The sequence below is a fragment of the Benincasa hispida genome, chromosome 12, assembly GCF_009727055.1.
Source record: "Benincasa hispida cultivar B227 chromosome 12, ASM972705v1, whole genome shotgun sequence".
Lineage (NCBI taxonomy): Eukaryota > Viridiplantae > Streptophyta > Magnoliopsida > Cucurbitales > Cucurbitaceae > Benincasa > Benincasa hispida.
In genome coordinates, this window is record NC_052360.1 from 28,712,456 (window position 1) to 28,718,291 (window position 5,836).

Sequence of the window (5,836 nt, forward strand, 5' to 3'; positions counted from 1 at the left end):
GGTCATAAGGATGTCTTTATATAGAGAACGACCAAGCCCTTGTCCTAATATTTTTCTTTTCTATGATTAATTAAATAACACTTATTTAATTTAATAACATTTATTTACTTAATTAGCCCAATTAAATAATACTTACTTAATTTTAATTTGCATAATAATTAAATAACTATTTATACATTAAACCCAATTTAATGTATATATTTAATTATCATATACATCCCATGTATAAGTGCAAAACCTTTCTATTAATTAATTTTTTGTGAATCTAATTCACTTGAATTAATTAATTTGAATCTTATTCAAATATTACTTTCCAATTTAATTATATATCATGTCCATAATTAATTAAATATAAACCACATTAATATATAGTCTCCTCAAATTAATTTGAACAATTTAAAGTATTCCTCTTAACGAGGGGACATGGTGAACCTGTAGATCAAAAGCTCCAACGATATGAGATTAATTGGCTAAATCATTAACCAAATTAATCAATATTCGTTAACTATGGGTACACTCCACTAAAGACCTACAACTGCACTCTTCTCACTACATATATATTTCTGTTGAAGGAATCTCTACATGAGGAGATCCTTGAGTGGAAGCGGATCTTCCAAATTCCATTATTACCGAATACAAAATTTACGGTAAACAACAAGAGATATACATTTAACAATTAAATTACAACATGCTTTTAAAAAGAAAATAGGTTTCAAGAAACCTCACCTTTGAAGAACCTTTCTTCAAGTAATCCATTGTATTATCCACGAACAGAACTCTTTCTTCGTGGATCTTCTTCTTCACGCACGAACACTACTAGTCAAGAACCCTCTATATTCTTTTCTGTGATTAAAGGATTCAAGTAGGAGCTGTGGGCTTTGCTTGAATCCTCGGAAGAAGGAAGGAGAATGAAAGGATGAGAAGGAAATTTTCTTCAGAGAACCTTTCTCTTTCAGATAAAACTTCTCTGTATATTAATTCTTTGAAGAAGATGAGCTCTCAACTTCTTTTATTCCAAGTTAGTTATTGAGAGAATAATGGGAGGGAGTTATGACTCCTTCCCTTTATTAATTTCAAATAAATTAATAAAATAGAACGATCCAATGTTCAAGATATACAGGGATCAGTGTTCAAGATATAGCCTAAAAGGTCTATAGTATAGGGATAAGGCTGGCTTCTTTATCCTGGTGACACTATGGATACGACCCACTTTGTATTTGATACAAACACAATGGTCCAATGCGTTCGTGTAGGCGACATGCGAGTAAGGTATCCTATGCAATTAGTTTGTATAAGATTGAATCACAAAATAGTAACTACTAGATGTAACTCCATCTACTAGTTAAGTTTCTATTTCAATGGGATGACCTAGGCAACTTAGTCTTAATCTTGAGTCTATTATGAACTTCTACTCACAAAGGATTGTACTTTGATTTGTATGGGTGAGAGTGGCCAGTTCGTCGACTCAATATGTCTACCATTTTGGGGACAAGACCGAACGGGGAGCTGGGAACATAATAATACAAAGGTAAGTACATAGGTGTTCCCTTAATTGGTGTCTCCGAGACTTGAACAAAGGTTCTTACCATCTCACTAGTCTAAGAAGGTTTTCTGTTTAATGGTTGGACCATAAAAGGGTTGTTTATTAGAGGAGCACTGGTACTTAAGGATGAATATGTAACCTAAGGGTAAAATGACAATTTGGCCCCAACTGGTGTTATGAACACTAGTGAAGGACTAACTTACTGTTATTGGTCTATATTTATATACACAGAAATATATTTTCAGTGAGAAAAGTGCAGTTGTGGGTCTTTAGTGGAGTGTACCCATGGTAAATGAATATTGATAATGAGGTTAATGAGTTTAGTCAATGATCTCATATCATTTAAGCTTCTGGTTTGTAGGTCCATGAGATCCCCTTCCTAGCTCGTAAAGGGAATTGACAAAAATTATGTCTTAAATAGAGTTTTAAATGTTCAAATTCACTTAGGAAAATAGTATAATGATACATTATATATAAAGTTTATATTTTAATTAAATTTTATAATATAAATTTAATTTTGGATATGATTCAAAATTAATTTATGAGAGAATTAAATATTTGAAGGAGTTTAAATATTAAATTAATAATGAATTAGATTCATATTAAAACTATTGGTTAAAATTAATGTGTATTAGATGCACATTAAAATTATAGGTTATGAGACAAATATAATTGGATATGATGCACATGTAGGTTAAATTAAATATGTAATATTTAATTTAGTAATTAATTAATTAGATGATTAATTAATTATTAATTCAATTTAATTTAATTAAGGTAATTGAATTAAAATTATAGGTTATGTAAGAGATTTTTCATTTAAATATGATTTAAATAAAATCATTATTTAAATTAGATCTAATTAATTATTAATTTAAGTAATTATTGATTTTTATAAATTAATTATTTATTTGATTTTTATTAAATCAAATAACAACTCCCACGTAGGGGAGTTATAAAAAACGCGGTATAGCTCCCACGTTTTCTCTCTCTCTCTCAATTAATTAATTAACTAAATAAATCCATTCTCTCTCAGGCCAACGAGAGGATGGGGCTTCTTGTTCAAGACTCCAGATTAGCCCTTAAGGGAACAACCTTTCTACTATCCCTAAAATAGGTAGGAGTGAATTCCATCTTGAAAATTATATGTCCCCAGCCATCTACCCAATCTTATCCCTGAAATGGGAGGCATATTGAGCAGCGATGTTGAGTTTACCCTCACCTATGTAGATCAAGGGACAATCGCGAATAAATAGGAGTTCATAGACAGCTCAGGATTCATATCAAGTTATCTAGGTCATCAAGAAGTGAAATTAATCAGTGGTAACAGTAAACGGTGTTAATACGTAACGGTGTTATTTCATGGTCTGTCTTATACAATCTCATCGTGTAGAACACCTTCGCCCACATGTCTCTACATGAACGAATAGATCACATCGTTTATGACACTTTACAACATTTATAACAATCATAAAGTAGGCCATATTCAATAGTATCTCCAGAAATTGGTACCCAACCTAATCTAAGTGCTATAGACGGTTTAGGCTATTCTACTCGAACTTGATCAAGTATATGTCTCCACATAAAGTCAAGTATTCATGACAATAGCCAAGGGTTCGTAATTTGTTAGATTTAGAGTTATTAAACAATCAACAACACTTGTCTGAATAAACTTCATATATATTTAGAGTTAGGACATATAACCCAACAACGTATCCCTACTTACTTGTTCTTAATATGGCGTGGAATAAACATCATCTTCACTGTCGATCCAAGGAAACTCCTCAATTAGATTGGCTACAGTGCCATAGACGACAAAAAGCTTGAAATGGTTCTCTAATGTAAACATAGAGTATGCAAGCTTAGGAATTTGATGGACCTCAACTGGCACGAAGGTTTGAGTTTCCAGGTGAAACTAAATTAAATCCTGCTCACAATGAGAAAAGCCATTAGGAAGTTCACACATTTCTAAATCCAACTTGATAGGAATTTCGAAGAATCGGTGGCTTTATTGGATTGTCGATGTGAATTCCTCCACAGCTTAACTCAATATTCTCAGAAAATGTATCTTCCCGAGACTCTTGATTCTCCTAACCGAATTGATAATCTGGGCAACGAGGTCACACAGATTTTGAATGTGGGATCTGATTTCTTGTCCAGAATAAAACCCATTATACTGGAAACTCGATGGTTCTTGAGAAAGATAAGAAATTTATTGCACAAACTCACAAGAGTAGTCAGAAAGTTCATCAACTAAGTTTTCTCAGGAATTACCTAAATTGGTAGAAGAATATGGCATCAATGATAGAGTTCGGTCGGGCTCGTCCCAAATTGGGTAGTACTCGCGTTCAGGACCACGCAAAACTTGTATCTGTTCAGTAAGAACAACTCGAACAAGAGAGTTTAGTTCATTTACTTCATTTTTAAGCTCATTAAATTCTCTTACCTTTTGTTCTCTCTAGTGGGCCGCATACATCGCTTGAAGCACGTAATAGATGTTCATGAACGTGTATGTTTAGGTTCACAGGCCGACCTTGAATCTTTACATTGCATGTTTAATTTAGTTTTGAAGAATATTTGTTTAATTGAATATGACTTTTCTTGACACTTAATCAACATAGTAGAATCCTAAATCTTAATGCATGTGGTTCTAGTTCTTTATGTCCACTAAGAACCCAATTGAATCTATGAGCATATAGGTCAGTTAGGGCTCAGTCTTTATGGCCTTAATTATTAATTAGGACACTTGATTGGTTTCGAATTAATTGATTGTCGACCTTTGTAGAGATTAGTTCATTCGCATCAATTGGGTAGCTATGCATGCATTATTCGGTGACATGATTCATTGGCGGAAAATGATGATTAAAATCACATTGAATCGCCACTTGATTCAAGAACTAGATAAACCAATTACCATTTCATCTATCCCTTGCAATTTATTTTTCTTGCATGTTCCAATTTCAACCAAAAACCAAAACCTAGTTTTTACTGTTTTTCCATAGTCTGTTCTCTGTGGTTCAACCATGCACTTACCACTGTTACTACGTTGTTGTAGTAATAGAAGTAGTACAATTTTTACAAATTTTCTTTTGTTTCGTGGTCCTTTTCGGGAATTAAACGACACTGTAAAAGGCTAGAGGAAAAATGACGTCGTTTCCAAGGAAGCATGCCAATTAATATCTCTTAGTTAGAATTGACTGTTAAATCTTAAAACCCCCCAAAAAAATTCTTTTCTCGTGTCTACTTGTTTTTCCATGGCAGATAACTTGAACATCCATTATGCACATCAAGTGGCACAACGGAGAACACAAGAGGGAAGTGAGATTAGTGAGCTTAAAAGTTTAGTCCAAACTAACCACTATTGTTCAAGTTATAGCTACTGCACAGATACATGTTTCGCATGGTCTTGAGCACAAATACTATCTTCCTTGGGAGATGCCTAGCCACACTCCGTTGTCGATGCCAAATCTGTCTGCCAATAGAGATATTTCTTTAGAGGATATAGTTAGGTAACTTTCTAATCACTCTGGTAACTTTGTGTAGGAACGCCCCTACGGTTATCAAGAACCCCTGAGTTTCTAGCAGGATAAGTTCTATTCCAGACATGAAGTTAGAGTTGAGCTTCAGAATCTCAGTAACCGCATTGCTCAGATTACTGACTAGTCTTGGGAACGATCATCTTCTGAGAGTGCCGAGTTGAGCAGTGGAGATACTTGCATTGATGCTTCCGTTGAGTAGCTGGTTTCTCGAATTTCTAATCAAGGTAAAATGATAACTTATAGAAATACAAGTTATTTTTGCTCTTAAGTTGAAATAACTAAGGTTTTTAATGATAAACTATCCCCAGTTTTAGTAGAAACGCATGGATTTATTCAAACATCAGCTAACTCATGCAAAAGAAGTTTTATTACTAAATATTGCGACACCAACGCACTGTATTGCAAGATTTCAAGGATTAACATTAACGCATTAGACAAGTGCCGCAGGAAAAGCTCTAATGCATGGGCCATGCGTCAGAGGGAGTTACACAGAGAAGATTCATTGCTCCAGGCTGATTGTGTCACATCACCACTTGCAAGTATGGGCACCTGCAGTAGGCGGCATCTGAAAAGCTTCCAAGCAGCAGGCATCGTCTGAAAAGCTTCCGAGAGTCAGGTGGCTAACCAAGGCATGGACTTTAATGCTGCCCATTCACCAAGTGGACGTGACCAACGCCTATAAATAGATGAAGTCCCTCCAGAGTTAAAGAGTTCGAAAATCATCAAGATCCTTACTGTCTGTAAATTGTATTTA